The following is a 24,818-nucleotide window of genomic DNA, read 5'->3' as shown; positions in this document are numbered from 1 at the left end:
GATCAGACCTCCTGTGTATGACCTCAGATGTGTTACCTAGCACTCCCAACCCTCACCTCCCACCTTTACCTGTAAAACCTGCATTAAAAAGTGCCTCCTATCTCATAGGGTGGAGTGAGGAGTCCTGGATGGTGGAGGAGGGGGGCTCCTGGAGACCAAGCCCCCAGGCCTGCAAATGCTCCACAGATAGCTCACAGATACGTTCCCTGGCAGGGCACATTGCTGACCCCACCCCTTTTCCTCTGGAAGGCAAGCCGGGCGAAGGCAGCTGTTCTCATTTAAGAGATGACCTAAGGCACAGAGAGGTTAAGCAACCGCCCAGAGCCCTGGGGAATGAGGGCAGAGTGGGGTGGGGGGGCGGGATGGAGCATTGGGTGTTGGGAGCACAGGAGTCACGAACTGGGACTCCTCCGGTGTCCTTATCAGGGTGGATGGCATCTCAGGTCAGGGTCACTGGGGCAGCTCTCAGGGCCCTGGGGGAAACCCTGGGGCTTTAAGAGTCGGGCTGTCTTCCTGCAGGCCTGTTGGTCTCTCTGGGGTGCACTGTGCTCAGCCCACGGGCGGAGGGGGCCCATTCCTTCTGAGCCGAGCGGGCATGCATGCCCGTGGGCAGAGCAGAGGCCATATAGCCCTTGGCAATTTGCCAGGGGAACAGGGCTTGGGGGTGATCTGGGGACCCGCAACTCCAGTAGGTCTGAGCTGTGGCCAATAGATAGGTCCTCCTTTGGGATTGGCGTTCTCCAACACGTCTGTAGACCCGGCTCCACCCTGTTCCCTTGTTGTCCATCTGTCTGTCCATCCTTCCTTCACCTCCCTCATGTCTACCTTGACTTTTTGGTTCAGCTCTGCCCACCTCCTCCTTGTTCCTTAGGCACACCAAGTGCCCACCCACCACCGGGCCTTTGCATGTGCTGTCCAGGCCACCTGGAATGCCCTCACTCCAAACATCATGCAGTCTGCCTCCCTTGCCACATCCGGTCTGTGCTCAGAGAGGACAGAAACCAAACCTTCTCCTCTGTCTCTTTCTCCTCCGCTTGCTTTACTTTGCTCTGTAGTTCTTACCACTGGATATATTTCATATTTATTGGCTTATTAATTAATTATCTATCTCCCCCTCCAGCTCTAAGAGGGCAGAGATTTTTGTGTTTTGTTTACTCTGCATCCCCAGTGCCTAGAACAGTGCCCGGCACGCAATAGGCCCCTGATAAGCATGCGCTAAATGTATGGCTAAGTCCTTCACCTGTCCGTTTTCCCACCCACCCGTCACCCCTTTTGTCTTCCCACATTTCCTCTGTCACCCACCAGTCACCCAGGATTTCTCTACACCAGGCCCTGTGCTGGGGCTTGGGTTTGGTGACCTGGCAGGGCACACAGACAAGAAAGGAAGAATTCTGACACTGGGGAATGGGTCCCAGGTAAGGGGGAGCCCAGGGGGCTGTGGGGGACACATGGGCTAGGGAGAGGTGAGGAGAGGTTCCCAGGGCACAGGGTGGCCCACAGCGGCACAGGATACAGACTTTGTTGAATGAATCCACGCCTGGACGGCCTCTTGGAAGGAGGGGTGTCTCAGGTGTCAGGACTGGGAATACTGGGGGTGGGGGCTGGGATCAGAAGCCACGTGGGGGAGGGGGTTCCTGGCTGTTAGAACTTTGAGAAGACCCCTCCCTGGAGAACTGCGGGTCTGAGGTGAGGCCAAGGGGTGAGGCAAGGTCTGGCCAGGCGTGGCTGAGGGCCAGTGGTCCAGGAGCAGGCTGGGAGGGGTGTGCCCAGGGCCCCCATGGGAGCCTCTGGGATGGGGCAGAGCCTGTCTGGACTACTTGCCTCTACACCCCCTGGGGGTACCTGCGCCCAACCCCTCCTTAGGACGAAACTCCCGTCCCTGTGCCCACCTTTTGTCTGTCTCAGTTCCTGCTTTGTGTCCTGCAGGAGGCTGGAGGTTCTGAGGGTAGAGACTGGGTATCCCGTCCCCGTCCCCCTGCAGCGCCACCTTACCGCCGACCTCAGCCAGCTGTGGGCTGCTGACTTGTTTTCCCCGTAGCAGGTAAGCCTGGGCCCAGGCTTCAGGTGGGGCCTGAGCTCAGGGAGCCGCTCACAGAGGTGATGATTACGTAGGGTGGGCCAGTACCCCCCAACAGTGACTCCCCCAGGCTCATCCAGGGCCCACGGGCGGGCCAGCCCATGCATTGGGTGGAGGTGCTGAAAACCCATGGAGGGCTGAGGCCGAGGGTGAGGGGCACTCAGCACCCAGGGGGGCCAGGGCAGGCCCTGCAGAGAAAATCCGGGAATGAGAGAGGGAGGTGGCAGCCAGCCGGAAATTCAAGACAGGCAGGCGGAGCCTTACCTGGGACAGCCTGCCCAGACAAGCTCAGGCTGGGTGCCCGTGAGCCCTGGGAGGAGGTAGAAGGGGAGGAAGCAGGGTCCGGCCAGGGGTCTGCCGAGACTCGGAGGTAAGAAGTCGCTGTTCGCTGTTAAGGTGGAGGACGGGGCAGGAAAATTCGGCAAAGTTAGACTCCCAGCCTGGCCCACTTGACCTTGGCAGGCTCTCAGGGCTAGTTCCATGCTCTGAGGGCATGTGGGAGGCCCGGCCCTTGGTCTGCTCAGGGTTCTGGGCAGGTTTGGAGGCCCTGGCTGTCCTGGGGTCCCCCCTTGCTGCTCTGAGTGTGGGCTGGTCGTTTTGGCACAGGGAGGCTGGCGGGGGGCAGTGGGGTAGACTGCGTAAGGTTGAGGACCAAGGTGGGGCTGCGAGCCCCAGGGCTTGGATGGGGAGGCAGGAGACAGGCACCCGGGCCTCTGCCTGTTTTGTCCCCCAGCACCCAGAGCCTGTTTCCTCCTTGGATCCCAAGGGAAACCGGTTTGGGAGCAGGTTGACCCAGGTTGTTTGACTTTTGACAAGGAAGAGAAAGACAGCCTGCCTTGGTCAGCTGAGCAGAGGGGACAGGGCCCAGGCCTGGGGGCATGCCGGCCCTGTCTGGCTAGCACAGGATTCTTAGCCTTTCCCCAAGTCCCTCAGGTCTCTGTGATGAGACTGCTACTTGGTGGCTGAGGACACACCGGGACTGGAGAGCCATCATGGAGGGAAAGGCCTAGGAGCTTCCTTCCCTGGGTGCTTTCCCTGTCTGCACCCCGAGGGGGCTGGGCAAGGGCCACGGTGTGAGAACAGGAACCGGAGCAGTGGTGTCCGCCCCCCCCCCCCCCCACCAAGGGGCACAGCCCTCCTGGTCCTCCAGCCCCATGTGCCAGCCAGCCAGACGGATGTGGGTGGCTGGAGGTGGGAGGAACCTGGCATCCGGCCAGCTCTGCCCTGACCAACTTGGCTCCCTTGGGGTGTGTGGGCAGCAAAATGGGCCCCCCACGTTCCCTCTGTTAATTAGCCCCTGCTAGTGAGTGGCTGTCATTGCCGCTCCATTATGCCTCCTGAGCCATCTGCGCCCCCGCACTTAGGGGGAGACCCCGGCTGCTGGGACAGAGGCATGTGCAGAAGGCAGTGCTTCTGGAAGCTGTTGGGGTGTCTCCTGGGGCCGGAGCCCGGGCGCTCTGCGGGCTTTCCACAGCTCTTTCTTTCCCTGAGAGAGAAGCAGTGGCCGCTGGAGTCCCGGGTGAGGAAAGGGGCCTCCTCTCCCCTCCTGCCGTCAGCGCCTGCGCTCTGCTGGGCACCGATAGGCAGGTGTCGGGGGGGAAGGGGTGGGGCACACGGGGGAGGTCAAAGTCGAGATCCGGGGCTCTGGGGACACTCTGGCAGTCAAATGAGGTGGTACCTTGTCCCTGCGAATCAAAGCAAGTCCTGCCGCCTTTGTACGCTGCTGGGCCGCCTGACGGGTAGTCACCCCACCTCTCTGGGCCTCGTTTGCCTCCCTCGGTGGGGGCGCTACAATACCTCACTGCTGGACCAGAGGCCTCTGGCCTAAGTCTGGGTGCCATCCAAACCTCAGAGTCCAGGGCCCAGGGAGTTGCTGACAGAAGGGGCGCGACCATGGAGACATCAGCTGGGTGGCCTGTCCCAGCCCTCCTGTCTGAACGGGGAGGAGGAGTTAGAAGTCTCCTCTGCGCACTGCCCCCCCCCCCCCCCGCCCCCGTTGAAGTATGTAAGAGCCCCTGTTATTGCTCTGCTGGTGAGGCAGGCCTGGTGTCCCCATTTCAGACCTGGGGACACCCAGCACAGAAAGCTCAGAGCTGGACCATGTGCTGTTAGGTCCCATGCGAGGCTATTTGAAGGACTCCAGGGCCATGCTGGGGTGGGGGGTGAGGGAGTCTAGGTGGGGCAAGGGGCAGTTTGGGGCCTCCCGGTCACTGCGTCTCCCCCAGGCCTGAGCAGGGTACCTGGGGGCCCCTTGGGAGGAGCGGTCCTCCCAGCTATCCTTCGGGCTCCAGAGGCCAAGAGGGAAGGTGCCACCCAGCCCACCTAGCTCCAATCCCCTGAGCTACAAAGGGGGACCTGATGTTCACAGATGGCTAGGACCTCCCCTGAGGAACCCAGGCCTCCAGATGCCTGTCCCTGCACCTGTTTCCCATGGCAAGAGTGGCCCAGCCTCGCCGGCACGAAAGTAGGGGTGGGGAGAGAGCCTGTGGTCCATCTTTGGTGGGCCCATCCTTGCCCTGGGGCTCAGGGGCTTCTGATGGCTGAGAGACAGGAGTGTGGCCAGAATGACCTTCCAGGCCTGTTCTGGCTGGATCTAATCTCCTGCCGAGTGCAGCTGGGGGCTGGGCTGAGGTCAGACATTCCGTCATGCCTAGAAAGAGGGGGTGGCAGCTCTGTCTACCTTCTATCTCAGGCAGCTGGGCACCCAGGTGTGCCTGCCTCCTGGGGAGGTCAGCAGGGGTGGTCCTTGGATGCCCAGCCAGCCTGAACTCTGTGAGGACTTACATTCTGTAGTGGTCTCCTCCCAGCAGGACAGGAACAGGGGGGATGTCTGTCTGCCTGCCTGTCTGTGCTGGGCCCAAGGCCACTTCTTGTTTGTATGAGGTCAAGATGCCACTGGAACCAGGAAAGTGGTACTGGGGGAGTTGCAAGGCCTTGAAGTTAGATCCTGGCTCAAATCCTGTGTGACCTTGGGCTGGCTCCCTTCCCTCTCCGACCCTCAGTCTCTTCCCCCAGCAAATGCGACAAGGCCTCCTTGGCAGAATTGTGCGGGGCGGCGGCGGGTGGGGGGGCTGGAATGAAAGTCACTTGCCTGGCACGTAGTACTCAATAGGGGTGCATGGACTCTGCGTCTCAAACCTTCAGGGGGGAGGGGTGGAGAGAGGGCCAGTGCTGGGACAGGTATAGACACAGGAGCCCTGACCACAAGCTCCAGAGCTTTTGAAATGTGATGCAGGTAAATGTGGGTTGCACGTTTGTGCAATGTGCACCTGCCTCAGCTTCACCCCTAAGGGAGCCAACTGGGTCCAGTCTGTTCTTGGACATCCAAATAAGGTCTCAGAAAAACAGGCGTGGACCTGCGTGGTCTCCGCCCTCCTGTTTGCCTGGCCTTGCAGTCCATCCTTGGAGTTGGCACCAACCTGCTGCACCCCAAGCCTGGGCTTGAATCTCCATTAGACTTGTCCCATTTTAATGGCCCACGGGGCCCCGTGTTCTCCCAAGTCTTGGATATGTCAGGCTCCTTGTTCCTTCTCCAGCCGGGGGATGAGCAGTGGGTGGGGGAGGCAGGCTTAGGGCACAGGGCACACAGCTCCCTTTGTGAGAGTGGCTGAGTCATATGGGCAACACCATCCACGCCGGGCCCTGGGGCGGCTGTGACGAGAGATGGTGTTATCATGGGGCCACAGCTGCCCCCGCGCCTGTGGCCAGGAGGCTTTCCCATGGGAATGAACCGGAGGTGTCTGGCCGCAAAGCACGTGGTCTGGATCCCAGGACCCAGGTTCAAGTCCTGGCTCGGGTGCTGATGTGCCGTGAGCCTTTGGGAAGCTTCTCTTTTCGAGCCTCAGTTTTCATCTCTGTTAAATGGGAACTGTTTTGTAGAGGAGATACTGGACACGGAAGGACTTTGCCGGGTTGCCTGGGTGGCTCAGTCGTTGGGCGTCTGCCTTCGTCTCAGGTCATGATCTCAGGGTCCTGGGATGGAGCCTCACACTGGGCTCCCTGCTCAGCAGGGAGTCTGCATTTCCCTCTCCCTCTGCCCCTCCCCCCGCTTGTGCTCTCTCATGCTCTGACCAACACATAAAATCTTTAAAAAAAAGAAGAAAAAAAGAAAGGACTTTGCAAACTGTGGAGAGCCAGGCCTTTGTTGACTTTATAGTAACCACAGTGACACCGGCCAATATTTGTCCGCACCTACTGTGTGCCCGGCGTGGTGCTCAGTGCTTTACAAGACCCCTCAGCTCGCAAAGGGACACGTGTGAACTTGAAGTGCTCTTGTCCAATAAAAACCCACCTCCAGGCAGCCAGTGGTTGCCCGTGACCCTTCCCACAGGAGGGCACAGCTCTTCACGGTCTTCAAGGCTGGCTCACACTGCCCTGGGGTGCTTTCCCTGTCTGGACTCAGCCCTTCAGCCCTGAGCCCCGCAATGTGTTTCCAGGTCTGTTGGAAGGTTCCCTCATTCACAGGGGCCCCCCATTCCACTGTACCCAAGGACAGCCTCTTCCCTGCCTCCCAGATCTGCACCCCCTCCCACGCCCCCCATGCTTCAGGGCAGTTTCTGACATTTCTTCATGCCCCTCACCTTCACACATGGGCTAGGGAGTGCTAGCCCTGCTTCGGGTTCTTGGACCAAAGTCTCCCCCCCAATCTCTCCCACTGCCTCTATGTTCTCCACGGCCCCACTGGACCGCCCCTCTACCCAGCCCACCCACGTTGTTGGCGTAAGCCCCCGAGTCCAAACTAGGGTTTCTCTTGCTGAATTACTTTGTGTCTCTAAAAAACCAGTGGGACCCAGCCCACAGGTTTGGGGGGATGAAATGAGAACAATCCACCTAAAACAGAGCATCCTGCACAGGGAACCCTATGGACACAGGAGCTCTTATCAGTCCTGTTATTAGTACTAATAATAGGTGTTATTGTGATGAATAGTAATTTATTGGGTTTCTCATTTGTGACCCCCAGAGCACTCTGGGAGCTCTGCAATGCCAGTAATTGACTCCCAGTGTCACCCTCATGTGAGCCCGACTCAGGGCTGGGTGGGCCCGCTGTCCACCCCTGCCCTGGAGCCTGGCACGGTGCCCAGCACATAGCAGGTCTCTGAGAAGCCCGACGGTGGCAGGGCGGGCAGAGCTTGGCAAGTTGTCTCCATCCTGGGCCAGTCCACCGCATAGGCCTTTCCCAGGTGGCCCGAGGGGCCTGGCTCCAGGCTTCTGTGTCCCTTGCTCAGATGTCCTGCAGAGAGAGTGGTGCCTCCAACACTCCACCTGTGAGGGGCTGGTCCGCACCCTCTGTGGAGGGGGTGTGTTGGGAGGGACTGCTTCCTGCTGGCTTGCCCCCCGGAGGACAGCTGAGGCTGCCCCGGCTGCCAGCTGGCCTGGACCTGAAGGACAGACGTTGGAGAAACTGAGGCTTAGAGGCGGTAACTTGCTCAGGAACATTGCATGTCAGGGACTCCACATCCTTTTTGGGTAACTCACTTCCGCTCCATTGTTTCCTGGCCCCTCCAGCCCTGGCAATGAGCGAGTGCCCACTGTGGCCCTGGGAGGGAACAGTGGGCCAGACACGGGCCAAGTGCCCATAGTGCCCGCCTGCCGCGGGCATCGGCCACAGCCCGCCCGGGGGGCTGATCGCTTGGAGAGCATAGCACTGCTTCCTGGAAGCTCTGGCCTGGAGGCCTCCCTGCCCCTCACCGTTCACTTTATTGCCTTTCTCCCTGTGGCTTGATCTGTGTAGGCAGGTGAGGGGTACATCTCACCCACAGCGGACCTCTGGCCTCCTAGACTGCCTAAAAAGCTTCCATTCATGTGGCATCAGGGGACTTTTCCACGTCCCTTTTCTAGAATGCAGATCCCTGCACGAGAGAAGGGGTCTGCAGTGCCCTGAGCATCTGATGTGCCCAGGCCCCATGCCAGGGGTCCGGGGAGGCTGGATTCATGAGTGGTCAGGAGCACTGTGTGGAGTCAGACCTCCCTGGGACTCCATCCCAACTGTGCCACTTCCCAGCTGGGTGACCTTGGGCACGTGAATTCCCTTCTCTGAGCTGCATTTCTCTGCCTTTTGCTCTCTCCCCTCTTCATCACCACATTCACAGCAAATATTTATTGAGGGCTCATCAAGTGCCGGGCACTGGCCTGAGCAACATGTTTTCCTCCTCACCACTGCCCTGTGGTGCTATGGTGATGGTGGGAGGGAAGATTCTGGAATGCAGTAAATAGTCAGTAAATGTAATCATTATTGTTATTATTTTTGCCGTCAGCACTTACCCTCATTATATTGTGAAATTCCTACGGCACCTTTGACTTGGGAATCGGGTAGGGATGAGGGAAGACGGGGAGCTCCAGGCCTGCAGGGTGGGCTGTGAGCCGTCTGGAGCTTCCGGACTCTCAGGGTGGCTCTGAACCTTAGCAGTGGGAGGGAGCCTCTGACAGAGGCCAGTGGCCAGAACGGAATGCACTGGGCATCAGCCCATTTCCAAATTTCTCTCTTTGGGCTTTTGGAAGCCACTGGGAATGGTTCTTCACCTGGGCCTCAGTTTCCCCTTTGGCCCAGCAGATTTACCCCCGGGGTCTCAGAATCTGGAACGGGAGTCTTGGATTGTTCAAACTTGGGGAGCATTGAGGTAGGTCCCTTTGCTGTGACAACTGAGGCTCAAGGAGAGCTCAAGGTCAGGCGGTCAGGTGGTCAGTTGTGTGTGGCCACATGCCAAGCCACTTGACACCCCCGTCCCCCCTTCTCCAGTGCTTTCCGCTCTGCCGGTCAGTGCCGGCTCCTGTCTGCTGCCAAGGAGGCTGGACTCTCCTTCAGGAAGGGGCAGTTGTCGCCTGGGCCTGGCGTGGCGGGGGAGGCAGCATCTGAGGGGCCTGTCGCCGTGGCAACCCTGGTTTCTCTGCAGGAACTTGGGGGAGAAGAGCCCCGGGGGTGGGGGGAAGCGACAGATGGAGGGCGGGGAGGCAGAGTTATCCCCAGCAGGGGCTGTCTGTCCACGGAGCCTGGCACCTGTCTGCCTGGATGGGTGGTGAGGCTGATGTGCCCCCTTGCCCAGCGCTGAGTCATGGGCATCCCCCAGGGACACTGCCAGAGCTCTCTTGGCCCTGCCCCCTCCCAGCCTCCCTCTGAGAAATCCGTGACTCACGTAAGTAAGGTCCCGTCATCCCAGCCAAGCTAGGGAAGAGGGAGGAGCCCGGCTGGGGCAGGAGGGGGCGTCCCCCCCGCAAACACACGCTGCCGCCTCCGCAGCTCCCTGCCCGCCTTGCTCTGCCACAAGAGAGGAGCTGGAAGCCTCCCACGCTCACCAGCCCGCCCACTGGGGGCACCCGGACCCCGGTGGCTCGGTGAAGCCTCCGAGGTGAATCGTGAAAGGCATTCCAGCTGCCTGGCCCCACATAGGACCTTCCACTGGCACCAGGTACCAGATCAAGGGTGTGACAGCAGGAAGGAGGAAGGATGCGGTGTGTGTGGTGGAGGGTAGGCTGGAATTCGGAGGTCTCTCGGTGGCAGCCAGCCCCGATGGACTATGTGGTGCGGGGTCTCCAGGGTTGGCCAGGATGGACAGGGAAGTGGCTCAGAAGGGGATGGGGCCCCAGAGGCTGGAATCTCTCAGAGCCACTAGTCATTTGTTACTAGAGAAACTGAGGCTCGGGGGTGGTATAGTCACGAGGTCCAGCAAACTGGGGTCTGCTCTCTGGTCCACTCCTGCTCCCACTACACAGATGGGGGAACTGAGGCTCCCAAGTCATGTATCCAGTGTAGCAATAAAGGGCCAGGGTCCAGCCTGGGGGAGGAAGGGCTTTGTCCACAGATGCTCAGGGCTGGGTCCAGGGTGCCCAAGTGAGTCAAGGGCAGTCTGGCTCCTCACCACACAGGCCACTGTGGTCCCAGCCGTGGGGTCTGAGAGAGAGTGCAGGGGAGTAGGGGCAGATAGATGGGGGAGCAGAAGCTGCAGCCGGAGCCCCCTGCCCGCTAACCACCAGACCCCGGCGCTCCCATCTGTGTGGCACTGATAGGAATTTCTCCCCAGGCGCTACCGCAGTGCCCGCCCTGCTCCAGCGAGGGGGGTCTACTGGTTCCTCTTCTCTCCTCTTCCCCAACCAGCCTCCTTCCTGCGGGACCTAGCTGAGGTCTTCCGTGGCCCCACAGGAGGGACTGGTGCTCGTTTTACTGAGGAGGGTTGGGGGGGTGCCTATATTGAGACAGGCACCTCTCACCCCTCCATCCCAACTCCCATCCTGCTTGGTGGGGTGGGTCGGAAGAGCCTTTGTGTCTCCAGAGGGCCAAAGAAGTTATTCATGCAAGCACTTATTGAGTGCCTTCTGTGTGCCTGATATCCTGGGGGTGGGGGCAATGAATGAGACAATTAAGGTGTCTTAGAACTCCTGGGTGGCCCAGACTGAGCCAAGCTCCTGCCCCCTCACTGTGGGTACCCTGAGGGCAGAGGTGCTTTCTTGGGGTTGGAGACTGAGTGGGAAGAAGCCTCTCCTGTCAGTGAGAGCCACCAGCTACTGAGTTGGTTCCCCAGAGCCCAGGCCAGGGTCCTGTGGGAACTCCCCTGCCAGTGTCTAGAGGTTGGGCTAATTTGGGGGACAGACCTACTCCCCCTTTGCTGCAAGGACCCCGGGGATCTGAGATATAGATCCACGTCAGTCATAGCACCTTGCCTTACCTCTCTCTCTCTGGGCCTCAGTTGTCCCAGCTGCGAAACGGGTGTATAGGGGTGACGCTAGCTGTCCTGTCTCCTGTGGCCCTGGGGCTTGGCTGCAAGAGTGTCAGCTTGTGAAGGACACCAGTCTGGGCACGGCCTGTCGGGGAGAGTCTGGGGGAGACGCTGTGCGAGGCAGCCCGCGCGCGCTGTCGATGCGGGCTTCAGGGTCCTGGGCCACTGGACGGGGGCTGGTCAGCCTGGCTGCGACACCCCGTCTAGTCAGGGACACCACTAAATGAGACAGTGAGGATCTGAAGCTGAGGAGTGACATAATGTTGCTCGTAGAGGGGAAGAGCTTTCTGAGCTGGGAGGACCCGGCTGAGCTTAGAGACCGGTGGGGAGGGGTGAGAGGGTTGATCACATATATGAAGATGGGGTGGGGGGCTTTTGGGGCAGAGGCCACTGCATGGAAAAGGTTTGGGAAGGACGAGAGCGGGGAGATGGGACAGGTGATGGCACTGGAGACCTGCCATGGGTCACTGTATGGGGTCTGGAGCGCCCAGCCGGCAGGTCTCACTCCGCTCTGCAGGCGGAGGGATGGCATTGTGGCCAGCAGCCAGGTCAGCCGGGTGCCGGGTGACCCCCGCAGGATGGAGAGGGTAAGGCTGTGACGGGGTGGCCTGGCTGCCCAAAGCCCAGGCTGTGGGGTTCATCGCTCACTCGTGCTTGGAAGGCAGCTTCATGGCTGTGGGGACAGGGGGAGATGGCCGCCCGGCTGAAGGGAGGGCCCCTGAAAGAGGCAGGGTCTGTGTGCTGGGGGGATCGCCTTCCTAGCAGGGCCCGGCGTGACAAAGACGGGAGGGGGAGGCAGGCTCAGCCATGAAGGGGGCCTCGTGGGCCGTGCTCCATGCTCCCGCTGAGCCAGGCCACAGGTCCCTCGGTCCTCGGCAGAGCTGCATGTGGGGGTGAGGGCGGGGCCCTCCCAGGGATGCAGGCACAGGTGGGCTTCTACAGGGCAGGGGTGAAGAGTCAGGGGCAGGGCATGGAGGAGGCAGTGGGGATGTCGGGCCTGGCACCCCCAGACCGTGCCTTCTGATTCCCAGCAGATGGGGCGTCACGTGAGCAAACACAGCAGTCAGGGAACCAGGAGCCGAGGGACCAGGCCGATGGCAAGTGGGGAGTGGGGCAGGGCTGGCACAAAGGGGCCTCTCAGACAGTGGGGAGGGGCTGGCTGGGCCTCGAGCCCCCCCGGGCTTACCCTCTGCCCGTCTGGTCCTCATGCCTCACCGGGAGTTCCTTGAGGCCCTCGGGGAGTCCCGCAGATTCTGGGGTCAGGCCTGGACTGCTGGGGAGAGGGGCCAAGGGCGTGGGAGGAGCTCGGGACACACAATTTCTGACCCGTGCCCGGGGCCAGCCTGCCCCTCAAGCCCCAAACTCTCCCTGGTTCCCCGGGGGCTTGGCCTGAGCTAGAACATCCCGGAGCTCCCCTGCCCTCAGACCCTGCTGGGCCCTGGGCTCAGCGCTTTGCACACCCCTTCGTTCCCGCGAGGCAGGTGCTCCTGATGTGTCCACTTGAGAGACGAGGACACTGAGGCACGGGAGGCTTACCCACGAGGAACTGCTTGTCTTTGGGGCTCCAGAGTCTGCGATCTTGCCCACCGTGCTCTCCCGGCCCCCTCAGTCGGGAGGGGGCCCCTGGGCCAGGCCAGGCTCCGTGCTGGGTGCCAGAGAGCGTGCGCCCTTGTCTCGAGCCCCAGCCCTGCCCCTGCCGAGCCCGCGCTCTGCTAGGGTGTCAGGACCCACGGAGACAGCAAGGCCCCGTCTGCTTGCGGAGAACCCTGGCTTTGTTCATCTCTGGTGGTGTGAACGTGGGCGTCTGCCTCAGTGTCCTCATCTGGAAAAAGTGGGTAACAGTAGTGTCGCCGTTGGGTAGCTGTTGTAAACATGAAGGAGTGATTGCAGGAAAGCAGGCAGAGCAGGGCTGGGCCGTGTAAGTTAGTCTTTATCCTAAGATCTCCACATCGGGCAGACGGAGGCGCTGAGGCCCAGAGACAACCCGGGGGGGGGGGGCTTCATCCTTCCTCCCCCCTGGGGAGAGCTGGGGCCACTTGGGCTCTGGCAGGACCTCGCCCTCCCCCTCCGGCCTGAGTGGCGCTCTGGTGGGAAGGTCAGTGGGGTGGGCATCAGGTTCCTGAGCTGCTACAGGCTCAGGCTCAGATAGTTTGTGGTACGCGTGGCAGTTCCAGGCAGGCACAGATAAAGGCTGAGCCCCAGAGAAGCTGGTAGAGCTTCTAGGCATCAGTGGACAGGGCTCTACATTACAGGGAGGTGGCCAGGGTGGGGGGGGCTCGCTGCGGAAGCCAGCCCTGCTCGGGCTCCCTGCAGCTAATGGCTCTAGCCCGGCTCCCCACCCCCCGGGCTCAGGGCCACTTCAGTGAACTCCAGATAAGCAACGATTAGAGACTCGAGCCACCTCTCAGGCCTCTCTGCCCCGTCCTCAGGTCTCTGCCTTCCACCTCCCAGAAGCCCTGGCTTTGTCTTTCAAGGCCCATGAAGGAAAGCAGAGGGCCGCAGGGGCCCAAGGTTGTCACCCGCCTGGACCTCAGTGTCCCCACGATACACAGAGATGAGCGTTCCACCCCCGGGCAGGGTGGTTGCTGGTATCTGGAGCAACCCCTGCGTGGGAAGTGTGTACGTAGCTCATGGTGCAGCTTTGAGAGGTCTTCCCTAAACCCGGGCTGAAGATTTTGTCTTCAGGGTCACGTGGTGGCTGAGTTAGAACTAGGTTCAAATCCTGGGACAGTGACCTTGAACAAGCAGCTCAATCTCTCAAAGCCTCATTACTTAGGCTGTAAAATGGGGATGAGGACACCTAAGTCTCTAATATGTCTATGAGACCCTGTGGGGGATTAAGGGAGACAGCTGCCCGCCTAGGGCCCCATGAGCAGAAGAGCCCCACGCTGAGCTGTCCCAGACCTTTGCTCCTTCATCACCCAGTTTGGCTGTGCCCCCAGGAGAGGCAGCCCAAGGTGGTGGCTCTGGGGCTGTCTGGTTCTGTCCCGGCTCCATCAACTGTGTGAACTTGGACAGGTGTATGAGCCTCTCTGTGCCTTGTTTCGTTCATCTTTAAAGTGACGCTGGTAATGGTCCCTTGAGAAGGTTAAGTGAGAACACCATAAGTGATATTGTCATTGCCACTGATCTGGGCCACCACCAAGGCCTCAGGAAGCAGCATGAGTTTATCCAGGAGCATTCGCTTTGTGCTCCCATGCCATCACTGGGAAAGGCACCAGGCCCCCCAGAGCCCATGGGGGCCCTTGGACACTCCCATCCAATAGGGTCTTGATCTGCTGGGATGGAGTTCTTCAAGAATGGGGCTCCCTCCTTCTCCTCTCTGTGACCCAAGTCCTGACCCGCTTGGCCATTGTCCTGGGCCTGCAGGGGAGGCCTGAGTTCAAGTTGGGCTTGTTTCCTTGGGCAGCACTCTCTGGTTGCTTCTCTGCTGGGCTGAGTTTCCTTGGCTTCTTGGCCCCTTGCCTGTGCTGGGTGGCTGACCCCCTCTGGGTCCCCGGACAGGTATGGCTCTCAGGGTGCACTCTGTGGTTAGCACCCTGGATCTCTGACCCTGTGGCAGGGGGGACAACTGTCTAGATCCACCTGTCTTCATGGTGACAAATGTGAGGGGTGAGCCCCAGGGGCTAGCTGGAGCAACTGAGTCATGTTTGGCCTGGCGCCCTCTGCCCACTGCTCCTCAGGCTGTGTCACCATCTGGCCATGTGCCAAACCCTTGGAGAGACTCATAAACAACCCCCCCCCCCCCCACCTCTAGTACCTATAGTTTCACTGCCTACAAAGACCGTCATTCAGTCTCGGGTGCTGCTGGCCCTTGGAGATTTGAATCCGTATCTACATTTCACAGATGAGGAAGCAGATCTCAGGTTCCCTGGACAGTCAGTGGGGGCCTGAACCCAGGCCTGAACCCAAGCCATGGCACCACAGACGGCTGCTCCCATTTGAGGGAGTGAGCTTCCCATCCCTGCAAGTGTTTAAGTTTGGCAGGGAATTGTAGAGGGAACTTGAGCAGCAGGGGGGGTTCTTCACGGCTCCTTCCAGCCCCGAGCTTTTCTGGCCCTGAGTGGGAGAGGTGCCCAAGTCCCACATTGTCCCCAGGCATTAAGTCCCTGAGCAGCCAGCCCGCTGGTCATCTGAATGGCATCAGGCGATGTTTGAGGGGGCAGGTGGGAGCTCCACAGCCTTGTGTGTCACCGTGCCCCGACTTCCACCATTAGCGCCATCCGGTGGCATCTTTGGGAGGCTCCCACTGGCCTCCCAATCATCCAGTGGGCTGGGTGGAAGGCACACGGGGATCAGACTGGGGATCAGGGATTGGGGATGGGGCGGGAGTGGACTGGAGGGTGTGATGGAGGGGTCAGGAAGGGGGCACACCCACCCCCAAGTCATCAGGGAGTTGATGTTGCCCCTTGCTGCCCCTATCCAACGGACCCGTGCCTGGGTAGGGGTGTTCCTGGCCCTGTGGCGCTTCCCCCTCCCACACACCTGCATGTGATGGAGCCTGGCAAGAGCCGTGCGCGGTGGGCAGGGCCGGAAGGAATCCTCACACGGTTTCCTCAAATCTGTATTTATCCTACATCTGTGGCCGCACCTGCCACGCCCTCGGGCTCTGCCACCTCTGCACACAGCCCAGACCAGACGGGCGGGGTCTGCTCGCCAGCCCCCCGGGCTGGGAGCCAAGGATACCGAGGTCCTGGTGCCTGGCCTGGCGTAGGGGGAGCCAGGCGGGGGAGCGGTGCCCGTCTCTAGCTGTCATTGGGAGGATGGCCGGTGCTTCCCCACAGAGATGCTGCAGCAGGTGCAGCATGCCTCAGCTCCTGCCCTCGGGTTTGCTCGCCCGCAGAGCTGGGAGCCTCAGTAACTGCCGTCCAGGGTGGGTAGAAGTGTTCACAGACCCCGTGGGTGTAGGGATGAAGGGGCCCAGGCCCTGTTCCTGGGCTGCGAGGCCTCGGATGCAGTGCAGCCTCATGGACCTGCCTATCCACCTCCCTAGAGTGGCGGACGCTTCCTCCCCGTGTCCTGGAGAGTCCAGGGCAGGGGGTGTCATGCAGAGCAGGGGGTACAGCGCAGGCAAAGGAGTGTACAGAACTGGATTGGGGTCCAGTTACCAGCTGTGTAGCCCTGAGCAAGGAGCTTCTCTCCCCGTTGAGCCTGTTTTCTCAGCTGTAAAATGGGCGTAATAGTGCCACCCTCATGGAGTGGGCGGCCACACGCATTACGGGAGGTTAGGTGTGCTCCATATGGTCTGTGTTCCCACATGGTTCCTTTCCCTGCTCCAGCTGCCTTGTGAGTCTCTGCATTCTGGCCCTTGGGATATGCCTACCCCCAGGTTCCTAGACCCCAGGATCCTCCCTGGCCACAGACATGTATGGTTTCCCCTCCCCACTGCACCTTGGGGGGGGCCCACAGGAGTCCAGATAGAAGTTTAGCATTTGCAGTAGTGGGAATGGGTCCCACCTTCATGGCAAATTCCTCCCTGGGTCCCCTCTTAGCCCTGGGCCATAGGAGAAGGTTGTCGAGAGGCCTGGGGGTAGTAACTTGGCCTTCGTGTCAAGAGAAAAGCCCAGGTTCCGTGATCACGAATTCAGATGGGATCTCAGACATCATCTAATCTAGCAACTTTGAAAGTCTGTCTGCCGTCCCAGTGATTTAGGAAAGGCTTGGGCTCCCAGGTTCTGCATTGCAGGACTTTTCAGAGCCTTTACCAGGCAGCTGTGTATTGGAGGAAATGCTAGGCTGGCATTTAGGGTCCTATCCCTACTCTCAAGCTGTGCACAGTCTTGGGAGTCCCTCTCTTGCCAAGCACTTGGCAGAGATGTTTATGCCCCTGAGCCACTACTCAGAGGTTGGGGAGTCAGGATGGCTCGGTGCTGGAACCCCCTGCCCCAAGTAGCGCTTTTGGATCAAAAGTACAGCATCAGGAATTGGCTCTTATGGGGAAGAAGCTTGGAGCCGGTCTGACCTGGGTTAGAATCCCAGCTCTGTCTCATTCATTCATGTATTTAACTAGCAGTCATGCAGCATCTACTATGGACCAGACACAGAGCTAGTACAGGAAATATAAGTGGTGAGCCGGACATTAAATGCTGAGAAATGGAAAATAAGTAAGCATATTGGAGGGTCATCTCAGACAGCGTTAAGTGCTGTAAAGTGAAGAGGATAAGGTGGCATGGAAGAGAGTGATGATGGGGAGGATAATGTTGGCTGGGTAATCATAGATGGATTCTTGGGGGAGGAGATATTCAGATTAAGGACTGAGAAGAAACCAATCAGGGAACATTCTTTCCTGGATGTGCTATGCTGAAGGGAAAGCACATGCAAAGGCCCTGAGGTGTGTCTGATAGAAAGAAGGCTAATGTGCTGGAGTTGGTAAAAGCAGGGTGAGTCGGGGGAGGACAGGGGCGGGCTGGGGGTGGGGGTGTGTGGGGTCACTAGCTTGTTATTTGGGCAGTTACGCTGCTCCCTGAGCCTCAGCTATGTGATTTGTAAAATGAGCCTCATCATTTTTGTTCCACACTCCGTTCTGGCCGGCAGTGCCGTGAGCATGGTCAATGTCTTTGGCAGAGACTTGGCTCTGGACAACAATGACCTGTGAGCTACTGTAAGTATTTTTGTCATTACAAGTGCTCGGCGACGTTGGGTGGGACCTGCGATGTTGTGCCTCTGTTTCTTGGTGTGTCCCTGCAGTTAGTGAGCACCAAGTGTGTATAAGAGGCCAGGGGTGCCCCACGGTACCCTCCCCTGGTTCCCCTGAACTGCAGCCCCCTGCCAGCTCTTTTTAAGCATAGAAGTTTCTGATCCAACAGTGACTGCCTTCTCTGGCCCAGCAGGCCCTGGAATCCTTTCTGGGGGAAGGTTCCACTGAGAACAGCAACTCCTTTCTTTGCTTTCTTTTCCTTTTCCTCCGGGGGCCAAAAATAGTGCCTGAATAGGACACAGCTCTGGGCCAGCAGCAAGACAATAGCTGCCTCCTGACTGAAGCCGCCTGCTGGCTCCGGTCCATGGGGGGGGGGGGGCGGGGGGGGGAGGTGTGAGACTGCATGGGCACAGCGTCCCTCTGGCCCCAAGCCCCTGCTGCCTTTCCCATGGCCTCTGCCAGAAACCATCGCAAAGCCCCTCGGTCCCCTTTGAGTGTGATTGCCAAGGGGGTTCCCCACTTGTTCTGGGAAAGCGTTTATAGCTGCTTGGCTGAGACCCTAGCCCCTTAGCCCCCTGAGCAGCGCCACCCTGTCTCCTGATCTGCTGCTGGTCTGGAGCCATAGGCCCTGGCGGAGGCGTCTGCCCCTGGTTCTCTTCCCTGCCCTGTCTGGCACGTGGAGGCCACCCCATGTCTTCGATGTCCCCTCCCCTTTGACTCAATGGCTATGAAGGACTTCTTAGAGGTCAGAGGGCTGTGCCCTCTTGGGAGGAGGTGAGCTCCCTGTCCCTGGAGGTGATCAAATAAAGTTTGGATGTGCACTGGATGGGGGGCAGGATTTGTCAAGCGTCAGATGGACGTTTGGTCTCGATGTCTTCGTGTCTCAGGAGAGATCTTGAAGTTCCAGCTAGGTGGCCTTGAGCAAGTCACATCACTTCCCCGAGCCTCTGTTTCCTTATCTGTAAGATAGCTTCAATAGGGCTAACCTTGGAGAGTGGTAGAAATAGATTTCCAAAATGCCTAGTGTAGTACCTAGCACACAGAGGGGGTTTCAGAAGCTTTGCCTGTGTTCTCTTCCCTTTCTGCATGGATACTTCCTCTGCAGCACGGAAAGGAGGATCTGACCCACTCTTGGCCCTCAGGGAACTGTCTGGAAGGAAGCCAAGGGGAACCCCCCAGCCCCAGGGATAACTCAGCATGAAGATTCCTGGTGGGCTGTGGCAATCTAGGAAGGCTTCTTGGAGCACGTGTCCCCCTAAAATGCTTCTAGGGAAGTATGATGCACGTTCTGTATTTGTGAGGGCCAGTAATGAGGGCTGGAGGGGTGTCGAGCCTGGGACAAGGTCAAAGCCACAGGCTGGCAGCCTCCAGGGGCAAAAGCAGCTGCTGATAGGCATCTTTGGTCACAAGGGTAGCCCCTGCCGGGTCCTAAAAGGATTGGGTTTAAAGTCAGTGTTGACAAACTTAGGCAGGTGTCCCCCGCTGCTCTCCGTAACCCACCGTCCTCCACCCTGCCCTTCCTCCCGCCGGCTCCTTGCTGGGCCCGGCCAGCGTCTGAGTCAGGAGACTTAGGTACCGGCCAAGTTAGGGTGCTTGTGCTGTGCTGGGTCGGAGCCCGCCAGTGACGCAGCTCCCTCTCTGCAGCTGCCACCGGTTGCCAGGGCAACGGTTGCCAGGGGCTGCTCTCACCTGCGCCCCTTCTCCCAGGCTGGCGGCGGGGCTCGCAGCCCGTCTTCCCTGCTGCCCGCTTTGTTTGAAGCTCCAGCGAGGGGGCAGGGGCTGGGCTGGCTCCGCTTCAAAGTCCTCCTCCCCAGAAACCCATCCACCGCCCCAGCAGCCTGCAGCCGGCAAGCGGGCCAGCCCCTCGCTCAGCTCACTCGTTCACGCGCTTTGTGTACTTAGAGTCCACTCGATGCCACAAAGGAGGAACCCGGGTATGACTTCCCTAATCCTCCCTTCTTCCCGCCGTCCCTCTCATTCCTGGCCCTGCTTCCTTCCCCCCCCTCCCTTTTCCTTCTTCTCCCCCCACTCCTTTGCCTCCCCTTCCCCTGCTCCTTCCCACCTCCCTCCCCTTCCCCCTCTCTTTCTTCTCTCGGTCCATCCCTCTCCCCCATCTCCCCTTTCTCTCCAGCACTGCTAGGAGAGCTGATGGATGGGGTTTGGGGGGGAGCTGGGTGGCACCAGGGACCCGGGGAGAGGCACAGATGCCACGCTAAGGGGGGATTCAAACAGCGGCCCCAGAAGGAAGTGGTTGGGGGTAAGGGCTCCTCAGTCAGTCACACTCGAGCTCTGGGCTGCACCGTCGATGAATAAAGATAAGCCTCTGAGGGGTGTTGGGAGGCTGCAATCCTGGCTTTCAGGAGCCATGGCATGGGGGTCACCTGGGCCCTCAGGGGAAGGATGTTCGGAACCCCAAGGAGACACATCTGGAAGCATCTTTCCTGTGTGTTTGAAAGAGAAGGCTTTCTAACAGTCAGGTAAGGTCAAGGGGAAACGGGCTGCAAAACCGAGAGCATCGGTTCTGGAGCCAGGCCCTGCGGTAGCATCTCATGTGCACCCCTGGCTGGCTGGGCAGTCCCCATCGGGTAGCTCTACCTTCCGGGGACTCAGTTTCCTCATTTGTTAAATGAGCATAATGGCACTTGTCTCTTAAGGTTTTGGGGAGGATGAATGTGTTCCTTTGTGTAAAGAGCTTAGAATTGAGTCTTGCATTTTCCCAGAGCTTAATCGATGTTAGCTGTGTTGCTGGAGGGGGTGAGCGCACTGCCCTTGGTGGGAGGGGGCTGGTGCAAATAGCGTTGGAGGACACGGTGCTGTGTGCTCAGTGAGCTGATGGAATCCTGGTCTGTGCCTCCACTGCCCTTCCCTGGAGGGGCCTGGTGCCTCAGCCTTGCCCAGGCCCCCAGCTTTCTTGGGGGGAGGACACCTGGCCGTGTGTCCCGTGCACCTCTCGGCCAGGGATCTGGGATCTGGGATCTGGGGAGGAGGAAAGAAAGGGAGGGTTTGTGGCTGGCTTTGGGAATACGAGGGTCTTATACTCCAAAGACAGGCACTCGGCCAGGTCCAGAGTAGCTGATCTGCAGCCCCCAGAGCAGGGTGCTAACTGGGCTGACCTTGTAGGCCTGGCCTTGGGCAGTGTGGGAACACAGATGGGGAAGGGACACTTAATCCAGCCAGCTGAGGTCTGCCTGTGGTTTGAGAGGGAAGACAGTCCGGCCAGGAGGAGGAGATGGCCCAGCACCTTCTTTGTTCCTCGCTGCCACCTGGGGTGTAAGCCCTGCCCTTCCCTGGAAGCATCCAGAGGCCCTGGCCCAGAGAGAAGTCGGATGGGGACAGGGATCATAGTCATCCACTTACCACAGAAGGAAACTGAGGCTCAGAGAGGGGACAGGCTGGCCAAAAGTTCCCAGGGCCACTTGGCTGCAGAATTAGTTCTGGACTGAGCACATCTAACTCCTGCCATCCCTGCTCTGGGCATCCGCATTCTCTGGGCAGGTGCTGACTGGTGTGTGTCCTAGGGTCCCGGAGCCCAGCCTCAGCAGCTCCTTGGGAAGATGGCTGCGGGGAGACTGGGGCGGGGGGCGGGGGGGGCAGGCCCCACACTGTGCCAGGAGCATAGAGCTGGCACCAGGTTCCCTGAACTGCTCCCGAAAAACCCTGGCGCCTGAGCCCGACCCCAGCCTGGGCCAGATTGGGGACCCTTCCTGATCCCCTTTTTTTAAAAAATTAATTAATTAATTAATTTCTTTTTTTTAAGATTTTATTTATTTATTCATGAGAGAGAGAGAGAGAGAGAGAAGCAGGCTCCCAAGGAGCAGGGAGCCCAATGCGGGACTCGATCCCAGGACCCTGGGATCATGACCTGAGCTGAAGGCAGACGCTTAACCATCTGAGCCACCCAGGCGCCCCCTGATCCCTTTTTAAGTTCCAAGTCCCTATAATCCATTCTTGAATTCTAAGAGGCTTTGATTCTCGGCTTCTAAAAGCTCTGGCATGCTCATATTGCCTCTTTCTTTCTCTTTCTCTGCCCATCCCTCCCTCCCTCCCTCCCTCCCTCCCTCCCTCCCTCTCAATTCCAGCCTTCTAAGTGTCCCAGCTGCTTGAGGAGAGGCTGAGGGCCCAGCTGGCTCTGGCTGACTTTAATGGAAGGGCCAGGCTAGGGACAGGGCTGGCAGTGCCCCTTTCCCCAAGAGCTGCTCCCGCCGGCCGAAGGGAGGTCGGATGGGGCCGCATATACCTCAGGCTCCCCCCGGGGACCTCTTGCCTGGAAGTGTCAAAGATGGTGATGAGTTGACCGGGGGAACATCACAGTCGAAATGGCTCCCGAAGCCCATCTCATGGTAGCTGATGGCCTCTGAGGGGCAGGGAGGGGCTGGAGGCTGGGAGGGAGGGTGCTGACAGGTTTCTTACTGTGCGGCCTTAAGATTTTTGAGAGCTTGTTTCTCATGTTGATAACAGGTGCCCATGCTAAAAAGGACATATACCATCACAGTGGTCTGGGAAACGAAGCCCAACCAAGCTCTGTGGATTTTCTTTCTGCAGGACTGATCAGAGCCTTTGACATGCTAATACACAAGACTGAGCAGGGCCGGCAGTATTTCTCTAACTTGGGAACTAGTGCTTCTTAGAAAGTGCTCTGGCAAGTTGCCACTTGGTAAAGATGAGGAGACAGTCCCAGAGAAGGGATAGGCCCAGGGCATCGGACACATCTTAAGGCTGGCATCCCAGGGAGGAGGACCCGTGTGTGGAAAGGCTTGGACGCAGGAACACCCAAGCCCGGGCTCACGTCTGCTTGCGTGACTGTACTTTGGCCTCTCTGAAGTCTCTTAAGTGAATGGTCTGGGGCCAGATACAGCAGGCTTCAGGGTGGGTGGCTCTGGATAAGGCTCTTGGGGAGGACTCAGGGTCCTTTCACACGGACAGACCTTTTCCTCCCATCCTAGCAGAGAACTCTCTGCATCTCCCCTTCTTCGGTCTCCCCACCGGGCCAGGGCCCGTCTGGGTACACGGAGGGAGTCGTTGCCCATGGACTCGGCCAGACCAGAAGCTGTGGGGAGGTGGGGCCACGCGGGCAGGGACGGCCCTCCAGCAGGTCTGGTGCAAGAATGTGAGCCTCACCCCAGGCAGTGAGTGGGCATGACCTTGGCATCCTCCAGCCTCTGGGGGCAGGCGGTTAGCTTAATTTTTATTCTCCTTTATTGTAGAAGAATTCCTGCAAACTGAAGTCACTGCTTCCCCTAGCCAGCCCGGAACGCCCTGCCAGGGGGAACCTCGAGCCGAGGTGGTCATCTAGCCTGAGCTCAGCCACCCCGTTGGAGAATGGGAGCAGAGGGAAGCGAGGGTCTGGGGTGGGGATGGGGCTGGCCTAGGAGGGGGCGTGGCCCTGGGGCCCTCCCAGGTGTGATAGGGTCCCTCCTTTGCTTTGTTGGATAGCTGGTGTTTCTAAGTAAGATTTACTTTTCTCAAATAATTCGGAAAACTCCAGCGGAGGGTCTTCTCGGCCCCCCACCCCACCCCCAGGGAGGAAGCACCTGCGAGTGCTGCACTCTCTTCTGTTCTAACTGCCTTTCCTGGCTGCCCTTTGAGGTCTGAGCAGCCCTCTATTCCTCCTCCGCAGAGCTAACCAGCCCCCACTCCCAGCCTTCTTCTGCTTTCTCCGTGCTCCCCTGCAGACCCGTACACGCGCGTGTGCATACACCCACACTCGCATGCGTGCTTATATTCTCAAGGCTTTATGCTCACCCACCTGCCTCCTTGTCTCTGTCTTGGGTCACATCCTTCTTTCCTAAGCCCTCTGCCCCAGGCTCAAGGGGGTAGCCCGCAGCTCCCTGTTGCCCCCTCCTGGAGAGCAGCTAAGGATCCAGGCTGGGGCAGGACAGTCGGGCTGGGTCCTCTTCCTTCTTCTTTTTTTTTTTTTTTTAAAGATTTTATTTATTTATTTGAGAGAGAGAGAGAGAGAGCACATGAGAGGGGGGAGGGTCAGAGGGAGAAGCAGACTCCCTGCCGAGCAGGGAGCCCGGTGCGGGACTCGATCCCGGGACTCCAGGATCATGACCTGAGCCGAAGGCAGTCGCTTAACCAACTGAGCCACCCAGGCGCCCTGGGTCCTCTTCCTTCTGTCCCACCCCCAAGGAAGGCAAGATCAGGCTCACACCCGAAAACCCACTCCAGGGGTTTTTCACCCCAGCCCTCCTCCTCCCTTCTGTCCTTTGGGAAGCCCCTTTCAGGTTCCTGGCACCCTGCTGAGCACCAGGTGAACCATCGAGGGGCAATGTGTCCTTGCCAGTGGGTGGACAAGAGGCACCCCCAGTCCAGGCCGTGTCATTCAGCAGCTGAATGATCTGGGCCTGGGCCCCCCTCGTCTCTGACTTTCTCTGGAAAACACGGCTACTGTTATCCCAGGCTTGGAACCCAGTGGTTCCAAGCCCTCGGAACGTCAATCAATGGGACGCTTGTTAAAGCCAGACTCCGAGCCCCGTCCCAGACCTGCTGCCTCTGATCCTCAGCGTGCGGGGTGTGTGAGTCTGCATTTTCATGAGCTCCCTGGGGGTGGTTCTGACCCACTGGCAAGTTTGCGCACCTCTGATATGAACTTCTCATGTCACCGGGGAGGGGGTGCATAGAGAGTGGAGGGTGGGCCGAGGCTACCCTCCCTCCCCTCCCCCGCAAACTTCATGGGGAGGGTGTGTCTTAACTGAGTCTCAACAGATGGGTTGGGTTGTCTTAAGGATAGGGAAGGCATTCCAGGCAAAGGGCCCGTGTGGAGGTGGGGATGGTATGTCCACAGTGTGTGTAATGGGAAGGAGAAGAAAAGCGGTTGCGGGGAGGGTGGCGGCTCTGGGCCTATGAAGGGTTAACCCCAAGCCGACCAGGTCCTGTCCACTCAACTTCCACCTCTGTCCTCTGAGGAAATGGGTTTTCCAGGAGCCTGGACTGGGCCAGCGGTGACTCGTGGCTCCACACGGATGGCAGAGGAAGTGACTCAAGCCCCCCAGCGGGGGGGGGGGGAGAGAAAGTGAGCCGTAGTTCCCCTGCCCAGTGCCCCCTCCCCCATCGTGAGGATGGGCAGGGCTGGGTCTGAGCGGGAGCCAGAGCTCCTTCTCCTGGGCCCAGCCAGTCCTGGGGGTGGGTGGGGGAGTGTGGGCTAAGACAAGTCCTGGTCACCCTCTGCTCTGCCTGTGTCCCCGGGGACCCTGTGATGGTGGCCCCCATTGTGTCAAGCTGGGCCAGACGGTTCTGTTCCCTGTGTGTGTTTACGGGAGGCGGGAGGTCAAGGGCAGCTGTTCCAAAAGGGGAGGTGGGAGGGGATCCCTCCTGGGGGACTTGGCCCCCAGACCCTCTCTCCCAGGCTGGAGCTGTCTGCACTTGCTGGTGGTTTGGCTGCCCGCTCATTCAT

At 59.4% G+C, this 24,818-nt stretch overlaps 1 protein-coding gene across 3 annotated transcripts in view; it reads left to right on the top strand.

Annotated features, from left to right (window-relative positions):
- Positions 1-9,242: 9,242 nt before the first annotated feature.
- Positions 9,243-24,818, top strand: part of ADGRG1 (adhesion G protein-coupled receptor G1) — a 31,324-nt gene continuing 15,748 nt past the window's right edge. The window contains exon 1 of one of the 3 annotated variants that reach the window (XM_045891050.3): positions 9,243-9,480. The gene's annotated coding sequence lies outside the window, so the exon portion shown is untranslated. Of the gene's footprint in view, positions 9,481-17,110; positions 17,166-17,343; positions 17,387-24,818 lie in introns of those variants that run through there. The other 2 variants (XM_045891051.3, XM_054511312.2) reach the window with 2 other exon arrangements.

Source organism: Mirounga angustirostris, unplaced genomic scaffold (assembly GCF_029215605.1).
Source record: "Mirounga angustirostris isolate CCGP_5_RB_7025 unplaced genomic scaffold, mMirAng1.0.hap1 SCAF_16, whole genome shotgun sequence".
Taxonomy (NCBI): domain Eukaryota; kingdom Metazoa; phylum Chordata; class Mammalia; order Carnivora; family Phocidae; genus Mirounga; species Mirounga angustirostris.
Note: the sequence above shows the minus strand (reverse complement) of the source record. Positions and strands in the feature narration are given on the sequence as shown.